Source organism: Podarcis filfolensis (genome assembly GCF_964270895.1).
Source record: "Podarcis filfolensis genome assembly, chromosome: 3".
In the NCBI taxonomy this organism is placed as follows: Eukaryota; Metazoa; Chordata; class Lepidosauria; order Squamata; family Lacertidae; genus Podarcis; species Podarcis filfolensis.
The window spans coordinates 47261720-47281528 of record NC_139606.1 but is presented as its reverse complement, the minus strand read 5'-3'; positions in this window follow the sequence as shown (position 1 = coordinate 47281528).

Here is a 19809-nt window from a genome sequence, read left to right as displayed (position 1 = left end):
ACAATAATTTTTTGTGGATGCTCATACGCTTTCCAAGTTATGGATGATAGATACTGTAAGAGTAAAAGAAAGTCAGTTCAATGGTAGAGCTGATTTTCAGTTCTACGGGGTATTCAAGTGACCCTACCTTCATGCGTTCATCGGAAGTGTGAAGAAGCAGTGGAAGCATGCCCACTCACCACATCCCCACAAAGCACCAATGGCTGTACATTTTGCATTAATGACATGCGCACAGTTGTGTGCATCAGGGCTCTTCCTCATTACTGGTACCCTGGCCCAGTTAGGATTCCTGATTGTTAGGAAGTTCTGTATATACACAGAGTATTTTCTCATTATCTCTATACACATGGCCATCAAGGGAATCACCAGTGAAAATATTGGCCACAGAGGGACTTGATTAGCAAGCATTTCCCGTCACATATTTGCTAAGCATGTGAAAAGGTTTGACTTAACACCTCAAAACTCCCTGTGACGTGGAAATAGACAGAAACATTATTACATGTAGGCAACAGATTTCTGGGTTCATTAATTTGAAACTATTAATCCAAAGAAGTCCGTGTGTTCTGCCAACATGCCAGCCCTGGGCAAGAGCACAGTTGCCAACTAATCAGAATAAATTCCAGCCAGGCCTGCTATTATGCATTTAAGATAAAACGAGCTCTTTTGGAAGGACAGGATATACGTTGAAAACCACAGCAATATTAGTAGCCAATAAAGCTTTTCACTGAATGGAGATGGACAATCATCATAGCAGACTGAGCTGCTACTCAACTGCTACGCAACTACAACTGGCCCCTCAAAGAAGGAGGAAATAAAGTAAATTGTCCCCAGACTTAACTAAAACCTTCCTAGCATTCACTTGAGAGGGTAGGATGGGAGAGTTAAGCTTGGTGTGAATTGATGAGATTCATAAAACAGGGCTTCATCTTTTATCGGACCTTTCTGTAGCATCACCAGGTCACCTGGTAGACCAAATTCACCTGTACTAACAGTAGCCCTCCTATCATTTCCTACCTTCAGTCAAATCCTAGGCTCTCAGGTCTTTTTCCTTGCAACTGTGTCATTTCTATGTTCTTTGCAATGCCTAGGACTCTGTCAGTGCTAAATAAATATAATAAGGAATGAAAACAACAGTGTCAACCTATTTTCCTCAGCTGCTGGTAACTTAAGGATGAGAATCATTACCCTTTGATATTCCTGGGATTAGAAAAAGAAACATAGCTCACAGGCAGCAAGAAGTGAATGCTTCCCCTGCAATTTATGATGTGTTCTGAAATATTCCCTAGTCTTTCCTCTAAACTGTATTCTAACAGTTGTGTTTTGCTGTCTGGAAAGGTTTCTCTATTGGCACCAGCCTCCTTTTTCTTGCAGCTGCCTACCTGCTCCTGCTCATCTTCCTGAGTTGTTTTATTTTTTATTTGAGCCATTGCTTTTTCCCAGTGTCAACTGTATCTTTAATTCAACATCACCTATCCAGTTTTGACCGTGGAAGCCAGGCACAAGGATTTCTACTGATGCAGTGGGGCTCCCCCCCCCACTCCTTCCTCTGCATACCCCCTGAAATTGGGACAGGAGAAGGGGAATTCTTCCATCTGGAAAGCTTGCACAGCTAGGATGACTGGAACATCCTGACTAGATACTGACTAGATGACTAGATACAACCATATGGATTTAATTCAGAATCATTACTTGATTTCATGGAGGATATGGTTATCAGTAGCTATGTCCTACCTCCACTGTCATAGGCAGTATGCTTCTGAATATTAGTTGCTGGAAACCACAAGTGGAGAGAGGGCTCCTGTGCTCCTGTTTTTGGGTTTTGCATAGACAGCTGGTCTCAAACTCAGGACGAAAGGCAGAAATGTGCTAAGAGGATGGCATACTCGGCAAACCCTCACCGTGATCAATTCTCGCCCGGAAAAATTCTCCCCACTGTGGAAGGAAGTGTGGCTCCAGCGTTGGCCTCCACAGTCACTTACGGATTCACTGTTAAGACTATGTTCATGGAAGACAATCATACTAGGCTACGAGTGATCGCCAAAGAAGAAGAGACACCTGGTGAGAACACAATGCTTGACAAGATTGGCCATTGGCCGGGTCCAGCAAGTTCTTCTCATGTTCTGAGTAGACCCAATAAGATCAGTCAAGTTCATTACACAACTGGAGACAAAAGCTACCAGTATATTGGAGCTTGCCATTTCAGTGTAATGGGAAACCATATTGGGGAAGTGTGCCTTCTAACTAAGTGAGCAGGCTTACATGAGCCTTGGGTTCACATGCTGCCCCTTCCTTTCCTTTTGTGTGGCCACAAGGAGGAACTTTTTGCTTCTGCTTTTAAACTGTTACTCTGAACAGGGAAACTGGTATGTTTAAACTACAGTTTGTTATAGTAAATCAAGATGAAGCATGGTTTTACATCCAGACTTGTTATGAAACCACAGTTTAAATAACCCCCATTTCCCATTTTTATGTAACATGGAACTGGGGCTTGTTTAAAGGTTGGAGCAAAAGCATTCCTTTCACTGCTTGAGGCTGTTTCGAGAGGAGGTGAGCATGCAAGCCCAACGTTCATATGCTGTAGGATCATTCATGTAGCATGTTTTTCAGTTATGTCTAACTAGCACCTTGTAGTTGCAAGGGGGGGGTGCTTATTAATTTTATTTTTGACATGAAAATCAATTCCCTTCTCAGCTTCTCTTTCAGCTCTAAAAGCCCTAGGAGCAGCTATCTTCTGAAACACTGCATTTGTAATTTCAAAACCATTTCCAAGGTTTTAATATAACTATATTATCTTCACTGCAGACAAACAAAAATAGTTTATATGTTTGTGGAATAAAGTTAATGTTGTTTCTAGTGCACATCATAGGGGAGTATTTCACACATCTAACTCAATTATAAACTAATGCTGGCAATGAATATTACAATTACTTACTGAATGGTTTTCTTAAGGAGTCGAACTTTATGAATATTCTAATTTAACTAGACTGATTTGTAATCTCCCACATTTTATTACTCAGTGGTTTAAGATCAAGCACATCAAATGTGAAAACTAAAAACCTAGTAGTTTGAGAGTTACTAAATTCATGACAGAAATGGAAATTCAATGGAACTAACTTAATTTGTTCTGTGAATCATCTTAACATGCAAAAATGGATTTTATTGTTATTGTTGCCAAACACAGAAGTATGCGGGATAAAGTAATTAAAATGCACATTCAGCAGAAGGGTGTGAGTATGAGAATTGTTATTTAAGTATGCAAGCAGTTATCTCTATGGCAGTAGGTCTACCTAATTACATATCCTTCGTCATAATATGGATTCAAACCTAAGTAGGCCAGGCTGATGAGAAATGTCAAGTGGTCAAATGCTTTTTATAAAGAAACACTTTTTCCCAAATAGTTTAAAAAAATAATAATTTCAAACTACCACTACTGCTAATTTTTCATGAAGAATATCAGCCTGAACTTGTGAACAGTTATCCGAAGCCCTGGGTGTGTGTTTTTTCTTTCAGTCACATATCAGGCCAACTCTTTGAGTTCATTCGCACAGCAGTCTGTGATTGTGTCTCTGTGTGTTCACACCCCAGGTTTCCAGCTGTAGCTGCTAAGGCTTCTGGCATCTGCTACAGACACCTGGAGGCTTCATTCACAAGCTGCTGTGTACCAGCCCTTTGTAAACTGAGGGCTCATCATCCACACTTGCCCCATGTCTAGAAAGCAAGAATCTGAGTGGTTTCCCGCTTGTCCTGTACTTTCTAGGCACAGGTTTGAACAGTTTTGTCTTTGTCCCACCACTTTCCCACAGAAAACCTAAGCAAATGTTTGGAGAAAACCTGAGGGACATTTGCTCTGATTCAGCATTAAAGTGAGGGTTTCCCCAGGGGAAAGTGGCGGGGAAAGTAGAAGTGTGGATGAGCTCTTGTGTGAATGATTACTGCCAGATTATTTCAGAAGTCTTCAATTTCACTTGGTTAAATGGGGAGGCATACACAGAAGTAGTTCTAGTAGTCAGAAACCCTAACCAAATGGATACACATGTACCAGAAATTGTTGTTGTTGTTTAGTCGTTTAGTCGTGTCCGACTCTTCGTGACCCCATGGACCAGAGCACACCAGGCACTCCTGTCTTCTACTGCCTCCCGCAGCTTGGTCAAACTCATGTCCATAGCTTCAAGAACACTGTCCAACCATCTCGTCCTCTGTCGTCCCCTTCTCCTTGTGCCCTCAATCTTTCCCAACATCAGGGTTTTTTCCAGGGAGTCTTCTCTTCTCATGAGGTGGCCAAAGTATTGGAGCCTCAGCTTCACGATCTGTCCTTCCAGTGAGCACTCAGGGCTGATTTCCTTAAGAATGGATATGTTTGATCTTCTTGCAGTCCATGGGAAATTACTTGGTGGTAATAATCACATTCACCAGTACTTTTCTTCTCGGAAAAGAGGTGCCGGTACTACATATACACCCGGAAAAAAGCACTAACATTCACCTTTTCCACACTGCAGTACCCTCATTTTCTGTCATGAGACTGCTGCTTTAAACCCATATTTTCTCTCAAACTTTTTTGTACTCCTTTCCCAAAGTTATTTTTTTCTGGATCCTCCTACTTTAGGAACTCCCTTTAGGAACTCCCACTTTTCCATTCCCATCTTTTGCTTATGCATGTTCTTTGTCTAATGTAGATTGTGAGCCCTTAGAGGGCAGGGATCTGTAAAAAGAAAGAAAGAAAGAATCTTATTTGCTTGTGAAGGGTCAGGCACATGGCTGGAGCCTGATGCATTATTAATGATCATAAATAATATAGCAACCACTACGATTTCCTATCACAAGGAAATGTCACCTCATTTGGTACTAATGGGCGGTCTCAGCAAGGATGCTCTGCACAGGGTTTTGCATCCTCAAAGGACGTTGGCGGTCCAAGCCAAGTTGGATTCAGCAGGCCTTCGGTGACCACTCATTCTTTGAGGATCAGGCTGCAAATGAACACTGAGACGGAAATGTGTTCTTGTCTGTTGATGATGAATAAGCAGGGCAGGGTTAAGACAAGACTGACAAATTAGCTTCTGGAACACTGGATAAATTAAAGAGGCAGTCTAGCTGTGTCAATCTTGGTTCGTACACAAATCGAAATGATTTTTTTAAAAAATGCAAATAACTTAGAAACTATATCTATGGATGAGGACATCACATAGATTTCTTATAACACCATCATGCAAGAATAAATTTAGTGTTTCCCCTTTTCAGCATTGTCTCCTTGATTAGTAGCCAATCTGTCAGAAATTATGGTTAAGTGTGTGTGTGTGTATAAGTGTGTGTGTGGAGTCAGGCATTTAGGAGAGCAAAGCTTTCATAAGTCTCATTTGATAGAATATACATTCATCAAATCATTTTAGCTGGGAATCCACCCCCTCTAATTTATTGTTTCAAAATGATGACATTCTTAAAACATTGATCACGTGCAAAATATTTTTGCATAAAATATATCGTATTTCATTTTCACTGTTACTTGACTAGAGAAGGTCAAGATATTATTTCATCCACCTAGCTGAAAGAAATCTTCTCTACTCTACAAGGTTTGCTTTTAACTGAAAGGCATCCTTGAAACTACTATTACAATGCTACTATCTTAGAGTTCACCTCTTTCCAATTAAATCATGACCTTTCCTTCCCCATGCAGTTTTTTTCCTAAGTCCCATGGCTCAAATGTCATTTCAAACTTTATTTTCTATTTCTAACCTGTAATTTGGAAAATAAGCATGAATCCAAAAAAAGGTTATGCGCTCTCATCTTAATATCTTATGCTTTCTGCCGGGAGGCTGACCTCCATTGGCAGCTGGATAGATTACTCAGTATGGTGGATTTATTTTATGACACCATGATTCTTATCATATGTTGGGGAAACTATAGTACAGGAATAAAATGGATAACTTTTTCAAAGTTATCTGAAGATAGTGACTTTTCAAAGACTGAATCACAAATTGGGGCAGGTACCCAGGCCGCTACCAGCCAGGACAAAGCAAAGTAGCCACTGCAGCCTGCTGAAGGTCTAGTAAGGTAAAAAGGTAGAGGACCCCTGGACTGTTAAGACCAGTCAAAGGCGGATACAGTCGTACCTTGGTTCTCAAATGCCTTGGTACTCAGCTGTTTCGGCTCCCGAATGCCGCAAACCTGGAAGTGAGTGTTCTGGTTTGCAAACGTATTTCGGAAGCTGAATATCTGAAGCGGCTTCCACGTGGCTTCCAAATGAGTGCAGGAAGCTCCTGCAGCCAATTGGAAGCTGCGCCTTGGTTGTCAAATGGTCACAGGAGTCGAACGGACTCCCGGAATGGATTAAGTTTGACAAACCAAGGTACAACTGTATGGGGCTGCAGCACTCATCTCGCTTTCAGGCTGAGGGAGCCAGCATTCATCCACAGACAGCTTTCTGGGTCATGTGGCCAGCATGACTAAACCGCTTCTGGCACAACGGAACACCATTACGGTAACCAGAGTGCACGGAAATGCCGTTTACCTTACTGCCGCAGTGGTACCTATTTATCTACTTGCACGGGCATGCTTTCGAACTGCTAGGTTGGCAGGAGCTGGGACAAAGCAATGGGAGCTCACTCCGTCATGGGGATTTGAACTTCCAACCTTCCAATCGGCAAGCCCAAGAGGATCAGTGGTTTAGACCACAGCGCCACCTGTGTCAAGTATGCAATAGTAGTACAACCCACACTTACCTAACCCTGCTGCCTTCCATTAGGTTTCTCAAAGTATTTTGGTTTCAACATCTGCCTGAGGAGGAATTTCCAAATGTGTTTGCAATATAGGTTTGTTCACCCCATCATGCCAAACACACGTACAAGCTCCCTTTACATACGTACAGCTGTTTATGTGAAATAGTGTGCACACGTTGATTTTCCAGGTCAACTATCGTGTGCGCAGACATTGGTTGAATGCTACATGTGAATAACTGTACAAGCTCAACTATTTGTGTATATAGGCACACAGATTCTTCACTCTTTGAATGTAACATTTGAACACCCTTGATGTCTTTAGTAAAAAACCAAGTGAGAGACTCTTAGGTGTTATGCCCTTCATACCATGAAGCGGACAGTGGGTGTGTGCCTGCCCATGCCACCATATATGAGTTTGAGGGCAAACATTTGCAGCGAGGAGCACACATAGCAGCCTGTGGTGGTAGAGAAGGCTTCCCGCAGTAATTTTTCAGCACATCAACTCATAGAGGTGACATGGCCAGTGATACAAGGCTAGCATGCTTACCTGTGCTCTTCCTAACGATTCTTATCATGGGGGTGGGGGGAGAGATTTGACAGAAGCAGCTTGCCAGGTGGACCAGATCAGCTACACTAGCTTCCCAGCAGCTGGGCCATTGTTTGTTACCGAGAGAGAAGGTGGCATGAAGCAGCCAGGAAGTTCATATGGCACATTTTGGTTTGGTGGGAAGTCAGCAAGAGAATCTACCGTTGAAGAGTTCAGAAGAAACCACTGTAGAACTCAGTCTGTTTACACCAGCTCTTCTTTTTTTTAAAAAATAATTTTTATTAACTGGCCAATCACATCAAATTAAATCACATCACATAAATTCCAAATTACAAAGCCAAATTTTTAAATTTTGTTGGGGGAACCCATACTTCAAGATCCAAAGGGGGATTCAAATCATGGTTTACACCAGCTCTTCAAGCATGTTTTATCCAGTGCCAAAATCTCTCCTCTAACTTCTCAATAGCTTTCCCCCCTTCCATTTTTCTATCTCATTCTTGGGAACTTTTCTCTGGGTGTGGGGTTTTGGTTTTTACCATATAGTATGAAGTGGCTGAGGTCAATGTGTGTGTTTTTCTACCCAGTGAATATTTTCCAACACTTTGCAGCCTTGCCACCCACCCACATTTCCTGATCTGGAGGAGTTGCCTCATATCGTCTTCCCCTGGGCTTGGATTGGAGCATAGGAAACCAGGAAGTGCAGACCATCAATGACATGATGTATAGAATGAAAGTAAGGACACTCAAAAACGTGCCTTGGCCATCTCAAAAGTAAGTTTAAGACACCAAAACCCTGAACCCCGCCCATGATAATTTCACCAAAATTTTCACTCCCTTTTGATAATTTTAAAATTCATTTTTTTCTCATTAATTGATGGAGAATGGTGAAAATGTGGATAGATTTTCATTAAACCACCAACTTATCCACATCTAGGCTGCAAAATAAATTGTGCCCCCTCTTTTCAAATCAGATAAGAGACTTCCTTTATATAAAAAAGTGTTGTGGTTTTTTGTTTTTGTTTTTAATATTAAAACCACTGAGAAAAATTTATGGCACGTGTGAGGCACCTTTCATCCATGAAAGTTTGAACTTCTCCAAATAACAAGCAGAACTTGATCAAGCATGAACGCTCCTTGGCTATCTATAGATTTGTACTACCCAACCTTAGAAATGTCATTGGCACACTTCACAGTGTAATCAATACGTTCTTTTTAACCTTTGAGCAAGAAGTTGGCTACGGAGCAGGGCTGATTGAAAGACTCTTTTGCAGTGTGAAATGTGCAAATCAGAAAGATGAAGAAGGGGGGAAAAGCAGCCCATAGGGTCTTGTTAATAGGCAATGAGAACTTGGCTTCGAAAGAGCCTTTCCACTGGATAGCCTTGGATCAGCTTTCCAAGACTCACTGGACAGATTTACATGCAACACTGGACCATCTTATGGTTTATATAGGATTTGTCTTGGTACCAATTACAGTATTCATTACAACCAGTTGGATAGTCAGACTTCCTGGGTTTGGGGGCCACTTCTGGATGGGTACAATTCAATGTGTGGGTGATAATCTTTCATGTCCGAAATGGCCTGCGTACAGAATATCTGACAGGTGGTCTTTTCCTAAGATCAGGAAAGGAGGCCTTTCTCTGAGCCCCACCTACGAAGGAGATATGGGTGATGGCAACAAGAGATAGAGACTTGTCGGTGGTTGCAGCACTATTGTGGAGCAGCTTGCCCCATAAAGTGTGGGACATTTAATCTCTGACTGCCTTTCACCATTTGCTGCAGAGACTTTTATTGCAACAGGCTTTTGCCTGCCCTATACCTATGGTTTCCAAGCATCCCTGGGTGCTTTGAAGTGTAAAGATACAATACTTAGGAATCCTGATACTCAGGACACTTCTGAGACCATGCTCAGCAGTGACTCAGGTACACACATCTTCTGAATCCCAGGAAAAGGAAAAAAATGAATTACAGCACAATCCTAACCATGTCTACTTAGATGTAAGTTCTATTTAATTCAAATGGGGCTTACTCCCAGATAAGTGAGATTAGGCTTGCAGTCTTACTTCGTTTTTGTTTTTGTTGTTGCCAAATTACATGCACAGGCTCACCACTATATTTAGGGATACAACAAAGTCAAGCATTTTAAAGACAAATGCATTTTAATGAATGAAATTTAAGCACATGCTTAAGGCTGAAATTCTATGTGTGTTTTCCTGGGAGTAAGCATAATTTAATAAGGTGGTCTTACTTCTGAGTAAACCTGAATAGGATCACATTTACTTGCTTACTGAAATAAACAGAACATTAAAATGCCTGGCTTTGGCTGGATTATACTCATAGTTTTAAAATTCTTGTAACTTATGCATGAAACTCCTAATTCATTTTGTTCAGAGAAAGTGCAAATGCCAAATTTAACACATTGCTGAGGTTTGATTAACAAAACTACATGAATGTTGCGTATTGTGAAAGTTGTATGCTTTGCAGAGAAACAACCAAGGCTTTTACGTGATTGGTTTTAAAGTAACCCGTATCATTTATTTATTGATTTGTTTATTTGTTGCCACCTAGCAATATTTTAGTTCAACCTCTGTGGTAGGCACTAGGCAAATTTGCACACATTTGCATAGATTTCAGGATTTTAAAATATGCAAATACACAAAAGTGGTTTCCCTCACTTCTGGTGAGGTGACTACCCTAGACTTAAATGTTATTATATCCATAGGAAATATGAACACATGAAGGAAATTTACTACAGATACCAAATTTGTGCTGTGCAAGCCATGAATTTATTAATCTTTCAAAAACAGCCATGTATTCCTTCTCTTCTTATTTTTAATTTAAAGGTACAAAAGTTCCAGCAAACAAAGGTATCCTACAGCAAAGTCTCAGTGAAAGATAAATACGTTTTTTGTTTGATTCCTGAAAACTCACTAAGTAACCAAAGCAAATTTGGGCAATTTTTTAAAAAGCCAAATGCATGAAATAGACATAAACTGTACTCAGAGGTGAGTACAGAAACTTATTGGTACATGGACACAGAAGATTATTAGTGAACAGTAATGACACATTACTTTCTAAAAAGTAATATAGCATGCCTATGGGTCTGATACAGATTCTGTCAATTACAAGACTGTGTATGGTACACACGTGATGATTTTCCTACATCAGCTTTCCCTACTGCACCAGTCAGTTGCTGGTGTGCAAAGAAAGAAGTTCAGTGGTGAGCAGAGTTTCATAGGGAAAGCTCACTAGATCCTGGTTACAGTTTATTTTCAAATTGAAATGTTACAGATGGAACACAAAAAGTTCTTAATAGTAAATCCCAAAAGTTTGAATGGGCATTTTTCAGATCCATTAGCAGTTGAATGGCTACAAGGTCATCTCATATATCCAGCGCTATTTTTCTATAAAAAGAGGTGCCTGAACTCTCCATGAACGCCTCCCTCTTTCTAGTAGAATGGCAATGGCACCCACTGAGAGTTCCAGTGAGTTGCCCCTGAAAGAAAGCCCTGCATATCTACTTCCCATACTGGATTTCTTGTGTGTGTTTGTGTATTCAAGTTGGCACCCTTGCTTAGGCATGTCTCCTATTGTGCCTGAACTAAACACCAGGCACTCATTAAACATTCACTGTATAGCACTATGATTTACAATACAATGGTATACATGTCTACTCAAAAGTAAATCCCAATGTGCCGTACATATTTATCATACCAATTCAGACAGAATCCTGGGAACTATAGTTTAAGGGTGCTGAGAATTGTTATGAGACCCCCGATTCACCTCACACAGCTTTAGTTCCCAGAGTTCCCTGGAAAGGGGCTTGACTGTTACACCAGTCTGAGAGCTGTCACTCATAGGGGTTTCAGTACTTTTAACAAACTAGAGTACCCATGACTGTTTAAATCGGGATGATATTGCTTTAAATGTATAATGAAAATGGGGCCTAGGTCTCTTCTTATTTAATAGGGCTTACTGCAAGGTAGGGATGCGGCTGGCACTGTGGGTTAAACCACAGAGCCTAGGACTTGCTGATCAGAAGGTCGGTGGTTTGAATCCCCATGACGGGGTGAGCTCCCATTGCTCAGTCCCTGCTCTTGCCAACCTAGCAGTTCAAAAGCACGCCAAAGTGCATGTAGATAAATAGGTACCGCTCCGGCGGGAAGGTAAACAGCGTTTCCGTGCGCTGCTCTGGTTCACCAGAAGTGGCTTAGTCATGCTGGCCACATGACCCGGAAGCTGTACGCCGGCTCTCTCAGCCAATAAAGCGAGATGAGCGTCGCAACCCCAGAGTCGGCCACGACTGGACCTACTGGTCAGGGGTCCCTTTACCTTTGAAAGAAGGCATGGGGTATAAATAAACAGATATATTCTACAGGACTGTTGCCTAGGCTTTGGTTTAAAGTTGGTATTGGGGGAAAGCAGGGTTCTTGTGCTTTTCAACAACTGTGTGGCAGGCAGAAATTCAAAAGAGTAAGACTGATGTAGTATGGGAATACAATTATAGGAAAAGCTTCACCAGTTTACATTATGTCTGACATACATTTTCCACGCGTAGGCAGACTTATTTTGGGGCCTTCCAGCAGAACATGACACAAATTTGCATATCACACAAAGTATATGCACGTTTTATGCAAATCTGTGTCTTATGTGAGTAGGTCAGAGGGCCCAATCTACATACAGTGTACTGGGCTCATAAAATCCTATTGGCACCCCTGCAGAGTTCTGAAACCAAAGAGTTTATATCTATAAATCTGTGTTGGATTGTGCCCAAGAACAGAAAAACAGAATCAACAAGATTCCACAATTCTTTTCTGGCATGTCTGCTAAGTACAGCAACAATATACCACTTGACACTTACAAAAAAAATAAAATATCCTGCTAACATATTCTGTAAAGCTGAAAAAAAATCTTCAAACTCTTCTCTACTTTTTTATTGAAAAATATGAATTCACTTCACAGTAGCCCAAGCACTAATCATTAATAAGATGCAACAAGCACTGGCAGAAAGTATACAGAGATAGTATCGAAAGTCTTATGAATATTAAAGTCATAAATACAATAAAAAACAAGTCACTAAGTATCCTCAGCTATAATAAAGCTAAAACCCAATTAAGTATAAACATTGACTTATTATTCAAAAGTTTTTTTAATCGTATTTAGCTGCTTTGATACGCTCATTTGCCTTTTAAAGATGTATAATCATCCTCTCTTTTTGCATATTCCATTGACGAAGATTCATTTATTTGTCTAATTGAATAATTAGGCTCCTTGATTAATTGTTTCAAATAATTCCATGTCATGGGCTTCCTCTTGCTGAAATTCTTTTATAATATTTTCACTCGCTGGCTTTTTCCACTATAAATTACACAAGCTGAATGGTTTCGACTTCCAGCGTTTTTAAAGGATGCGACTTAAAAGGATTTTCCTATGTTGTTTGGCATCCCCTCCCATTCCCTGGCTCCTGCACTCCTTTGTTGTTGTTCTGGCTGCCACTGTTTCTAAGCTTCTGCATCCCTGATAGTTTTAAACAGGCGAGCTAAACAGCATCAGTGGCCTTCCACCATCTTGTTCATCCTTGTTATCGTGTACACGAAGCGCAGCTTCAAAGGTTTCCCCAGGGGTCCTAGCTCAGTAGAAAATCCTGATTATAAGTGACATTTGAGTGGATTTCTTTGGAATTAGTGTATTAACAATTATGCCAACCTTGGGCTCTTTATTAGCAATATGAGGAAGATCATAGAGGAGGCCATAGGATCTGGTTATGAATACAATTTCCAATAGGTGGCTGCTGACCTGATTCAGAGAAGGCAATCTGTATGTGGAAACAGGTTTGGGCATGGAAATTAGCTGTGTGTAAGGCTGTCGCATGAGGGAAAAGACAGACTACATTTAGATGCTGAGTAACACATGCATCCTTCCTCGTTGGTTGATTAGGGTGCCATGCATCCAAGCGTGCAGTATAAAGGTGGCTCTATGCTGCTTTCACAGGTTCCAGAATGGGGACATGACAATGCATACAATCTCAAGACCATTTTGAAAAAGAAAAGAAAAAGATTTCCTTTTGGCAGGGCCATAGCTAGGGGGTGGCAAGGTGAGCCCTCACCGGGGCACAGAACGGGCGGGCGGGCGGGCGGGCGCAAAATCGGCTAAAAATATGTCCATAAACAAAAATATTGATTCTTCTTCTTTCTTTGGCGATCACTTGTAGCTGAGTAAGATTGTCTTCCATTGTCTTCCTCACTGTCTTCCGGTTTTAACAATGAGTCCGTAAGTGACTGTGGAGGCCAGTTCTGGATCCACACGTCCTTCCACAGTGGAGACATTTGTTTCCGGGCGGGAGTTGACTTGGATTTGCCAAATGTGCCTTCCTCTTAGCATGTTTCTCCCTTGCGTCCTGAGTTCAAGTGTCTTCAAAGCCCATGACACCTTTGGAAAAGGCTGTTCTCCAATTGGAGCACTCACAGGCAAGTGTTTCCCAATTGTTGGTGTTTATTATTGCCACATAAGAAAAGGTTTTAAATACTGTAGAGGGTGAATTGAATGGGGGGAGAGGGTTTGGAGGAGAAGCAGAAAGAAGAGCTAATTTGTCAGTGGCTAGGGGGTGCAATCTGGACAGTTCTGCCAGGGGCACAAGATCACCTGGCTACAACTCTGCCTTTTGGTCAAGCCTTTTCAGGCTTATGATTGGTCTCGTCAATCTGACTAGGAGATGGAGGAGTTTAGTGAGCAAAGCCAAAATAGATGAATAAATTAGTAGCCATTTTCTGGACTTGATCACTAACTAGATCTCCCCTGAGTTCCAGAAGACAGTTCGAGTTCTGAAACGTTTAAAAATGGAAAACTCAATACGGAAGCCTCAAAACGGAAAACTCAATATGGAAGCCTCAAAACGGAAAACTCAATTCAGAAACCGCATTTCATGTTTGACTTCCGAGGCATGTTCAAAAGCCGAAGCATTTACAGCATTTGAAATCCAAAATGTTTGTCAAAGGAGACCTTCGAAAACTGAGGTACCACTGTATCATGACATCCATTATAATATGCCGCCATTGGATAAGTGGGACCTCAGAGCAGCAGTTCTGCATTGGCTGCAGAAGAAGGAACAAAGGGTGCAAAGTAGGGCAAAGCACAAAGCCAGGGGTAGTTTAATGGTATTTACAAGGATGCAGATTAGTGTGAGCTGCCCAAAGGTGAAGCTGAGAAGCTTCTGGCCCCAAAGAACATATGGTAAGGAAAGTTTAAGTATAGAAACTAAGTGCAGTTTGCTCTTTTATAATGTGTGTACATATTGTCAGCTTTCCAACCGCACAATTTTGTTCCAACAACATGTTTTATGTCCAGCTACACACTGATTTAAAAAAAAAAAAATCACCCTGCTTTTTGTATGCTTATGGTACCCTGTTGCTCATGTAAGTAAATGATGTGGTTTAAATATCAGATAATGCAATACAATAGAAATTTCTAATCAACAGCTGTTTGGATTCGTTTGGACCTGAGCAAGGACCAGGACTAAAGAAAAACATCTCCGTGTGTGCATTTGTGTGTATAAATCTATATATGTATATCATTAACTGTAACTAATAACCAAATCTAGATGAACAGGAATGAACTAAGCTCCACCTCCCTGCCAGTGTTTTGGTAGTAATCATGCCATCAGTGTTTAACAGGGAACAAACAGAAGAGCTGAGTGATTATTAAAAGCATCTGTGATTACAGAGCACAATTATGGCTATTTCAGTTATTGATTAACCTGTAAAAAAAACACCACCGAACACACCCTGTAATAACTTGCTTATCACTTGCTTTCTAAGAAAAGGAACACATTGGCTTTTAAAAGCTTAAGTAGGAGCAAAGATTAGGGTAAGTCAAGTATCAGGACAAGGTGATTACTTAACATCTGTGACCACAAGTGAAAGGCTAAAGGGGGAGAGAAAAAATCAACTGTCTGTACTCTGTAAAATACTTGGGGGGGGGGGGGACACAAGTGAAGTGTGATTAATCACCTTGGATGTATGATTGAGTCAATTGACTTACTTTTTCATGATGATTAATCAGCTACAAAAATTATAATTGTCCCACTTCTAGTGGCTGCATGCTGTGCCTGATGACATCATTTTGTCTACAGATACTCACTGAGTGGCTTTCAAAAGAATATGCAGATGAATCAAAAAGGGTGGGTGAGGTGAAAGCTACAATCTGGAGAAGGTTGACAATTTTGCAGTTCTCGACAGAGGTTGACCTGTCTTTTAGAACACACTAAGTAGCCTTATATCTAGCAGATCAGAAGAAGGCCATCAGCTGGCAGGGACTTATTAGTTTAGAGAAAAGGGGTGTTAATAGGGGATAAGAGAGGTGTCTAAAATTATGCATGGTGCAAAGAAAGTGTATAGGCTCCCTTTCTTAAAATACTAGAACTCAGAACAATGCTGGATGTTGAAAGACTGAGAACACAGGAAAGTAATTCTTCGCACAACCCATAGTGATGTAGTGATAGTGGCCAACTTGGATTGCTTTAAAAGAGGATTAGACAAATTAATGAAGGATAAGGCTGTCAGTGGCTGCTAGCCACAATGTTCTGCCTCCACTGTTAGAGGCAATATGCCTCTGAATACCAGTTGCAGAGTCACAAGTGGGGAGAGAGCTATTATACTAAGGCCCTGCTTACAGGCTTCCCATGGATATCTGGTTGGCCACTCTAAGACCAGGAGGCTAGACTAGGTGGGCTTTTGCCTGATCAAGTGGGGATTTCTTGTGTTCTTAGGGCTTGGATGATTTTAGCGTATTAGGAAAGAAGGGCGGTTTTTGGCAGAAGGGTATAATAGATCAATGCAGTGGTGCCACCAGGGGCCCATATTCAGTAAGGTTGGCTTACGTAATGTAGGAGCATTAAATTAAAATAAATTAAATAATAAATTAAAATAATCTAACTGCACCACCCACTGAATAGGGAAAAAAGTGAATCTCCAGTCCATAATACCTGATGCCAAATCCGATGCAAAAATATGAAAGAGGTAGTAAAAATAATAATACTGGGATATACTGAAAACCCTGAACCCAATGCAATATATGAAAAGGCAAGACACAATATGAGACTGAAAATTAGAAAATCTGTTGTAACTTTTCTTTTTATCCTGTTGTCCCACCCTCCAGAGAACTGCTGGGTGGCAAATGTTCTTACCCACTTCCCTGCCCTTTATAGATAGAACAGGCATAATTCATAGAGATTTGCATATATTACCACCATTGGATGCTGTTGCTGTCTCTGCCAAGTTCAGCAGCCTTTTGTGTATCTGCTACAGCTAATCCATGCATGGACACCTGCTTCCGTGTATGGACTGTTGTTGCAGGACGGGTGTGAATGTCACTGCAACCCACAGGTCAATTCTCATCCTGATAAAATATTAATATTGTTAATGGTAAAGTGAAGCAGAAGCTATCTGATTAATTCATTTTTTGACAGCTCCATTTTCAATTTTTGTACAAATCTTGGACACCAAACAATGCATAGAGGGGGCACTATACAAAGTCCCCACTGGATTGTTTATTAAGCCTTTGGGGACCAGGAAAGGGGCATTTCGGAATCTTGAAGCTGAGAAATCCTCGAGTTGTGCAGTCCCTATGGACAGTGGTGGTTGGTGTGGCAGTATAGGCAGGCCAGTTGCTCATCTGCCTTCCCAACACCGAATGTCGCTGCTGGTTTCTGAGAGGGAAAGGTATGGTGCAGGCATGGTGGCAGAGCCCATATGACCAGCACTGCTTCTGAATAGGCTCTCAGAATGCCCTCCGGAGCCCTTTCATAGAAGACTTTGACAAGATGCAAAGAAACACCTTCAGTCTTGATGGAATACAGCTATTTGTTTGATAAAATATTCCTCCTTTGTAGGTAATACAATTTTTTGACAAAAAATTGGAAACCTACAAATAACATGAACTTGAGGAATGCTCGTTGTCATATAAATGGGATCCTCCTTAATGAGGGTCCTGGTTGCGCACAGACCCCTAAGGCACCCCTGCTAGGAGAGTTGTTGCCGGGCATGACCCAAGCCTTAACCGTTGGGCCCCAGGATTGCGCCAGGCTGTTTGGGCCAATCGGGGCGGTTGGCGCAATTCCTGGGGCCTACAAAAGCGGCAGCACACTGTAACTGGGGGCATTTGCTTCGCGCTGCCGAACACCCACCCTCCCTTCCTAATTTTAGGCGGTGCTGCTTTGGCCTTGCTTTGGATTGGGTTGCCTGCTTTGGAGCAGGGGCTGGGTAGGAATTTTTTCCGTTTGGCAGATTGGCTGTAACCACTGGGTTTTCGCCTACCCCCTTAGCAATCGTCACAACTTTGTAAGGTTTGGCAGTTAGGCATTGGCTTATTGAAGTGTGTGGGAGGGGAGGTGCAGCCATCACCTGCCCCTCCATGAATAAGGGTATTCTGGTAAAGGAATCTGGGGGTCCTGGATCTCGTCTAAAGTCCGCTTGAGGGGTTAGGGCCATGCCAGGACCATAGGAACCCGAGGGTGAGCTTCGGTCTTCATCGATGTTGCTCTCTCGTTTGGTGTTTACCCTTTCAGACTTCCAGCCAGAGAGGCAGGAGTCAGTTATAGTCTGTTGCCAATGCCTAAGCCAACACCGCTCACTTTGCTGTAATTAATAAAGTTGTGGCCAAAATTTTATGTGTCAGTGTGACAAAATTTTCAGGGGAAGGGATTGGGGGCCTTGAAGCACAACCTCTCTGCAAGCAAATCAGAATGAATGCTCAATAATTGGGTCATCTGGAGGAATCCAATGGGAAGTCTTCTGAAGCTAGTGTGTGCCTGCACATATCCGTTTGATGTCTGCCTCGCTGCAGATTCCTGTTGCTTGCTAATAAAATTGTTACCATTTACCCAAGTTACTGTCTAGTGTTGGCATTCCTGTCGAGGTGGTGAATTACTTTACATTAATACTGCTGTTTTAGATGGAATAAAAAGCTCATCATCTGGGCATAAGTACATTGTTTACTGAAGAGGTATGGGAAGAAGCTACCATATGGGAAGAGGGTCCTTTTATATTTATCCACAATATATGGCTTTTCTTGCTTGCTCCTATGTAATGCCTTGAGAATTGGCTGCCATCAGAGTGAGGCAATTGAGTTAGATGGATCACTGATTTAATCCAGTCTGGCAATTGTTTAGGTTTCACCAAACAGTATGCAACAGAAGGTATTGCTTTTTCTTGTAAGGCTCAGAAATGTCATCATTTTTGAGTAGTTAAAATGCAGCATTTTATAAACATACAGCCCTGAAGGCTCTTAGGGAAAGATTTTACATCAGGATCTTGGTTCATCTGTATGGCTTGATGGACTAAGATCTGACACAATAACCCAAATGATGATTTATTCCAGGCAATTTTGCCCCATCAGGACAAATTCAAATATACTAATGGACTGCACAAAAGGGCTGTGCACTGCAAAAAAACCTCAACCTTTGTTCACTCACTGTTAAGTATATCCGTGGCTATGTGCAGAAGATGAGCTTATATTTTAAGCGTCAGAGTTCAAAACCTTATTTAGAAGGACAGATTTTCCTACATAAAAGACTTTTAAAAGTCTTAGAGAAAAATATCATCACCACATCAGGTTTGGAATTCATTTGATACAGATCTCATATTCCCTTCCCCACCCTCTTCGCTACCCAGTCTGAGATCTCATATTTCTAAGAGGTACATAAAATATTTCTAGTGACCTATGATGACGGATGTTATTTCTGCGGGTACAATGTTTAAGGTTCAAAATTCACCAAGATAGAACCTTTCTTTCCCCAGTAATGTTCCCTCATTCCGATAAATGTTTTCTTTAGAACTGTTGCACTAACCTGACATCGTTTCAGACAACCTTAATAGGTGTAGCTTGGTTAGTTAGCTCTGCAATGTTCATTCATTTTACTCCCCAAATACTATCCCCAAACCTGACATATATGGAACTGCCCCGGGCTCCATGTTACCCAGAGGGAATAAAAATGTTATGTGCATATATAAATGTACTTTCACTGTGTGCACATTTTAAAAATATCCAACACTAACAGGGAAACAAAATAGAGATCTATTTCAGGTAGCCATACTTCACCATCCCCTTCAGTTCCAGCCACTTCACCCCTCTCCCTTTCCTCAGTTTACTGAAATGCAATAAAGGGACTAGGATTTTGCATTTATAAAGCATATGCAACTTCTTGTATTTAGAGAAGTGAACAGAACACAGGAGGGTTTTTTTTATACCTTGAGCTTTTTTCTAGGTACTGCTAATTGTTAATTATTAGAGACTGACTAAGTCACTGAAGTGAGTCCTTTGGCTGGTGTCTCAAATCCTGTCATTTACTACTACACAAATCAGCAGGGTGATAGAGTGTCTTTAAATTAGGTTACCACCATGCAGTTATTGGACAGGGAGTAATTGATAAAACCATTAGTAACACTTGTAGAGATAACAGCCAGCAAAATCATGCAACCATAATTATTCCTAATGGATACATGCTATAAATTGTGGCAAGGAAAAAAAAAATCTCGTATTATCTTTCAATCAAATTTGA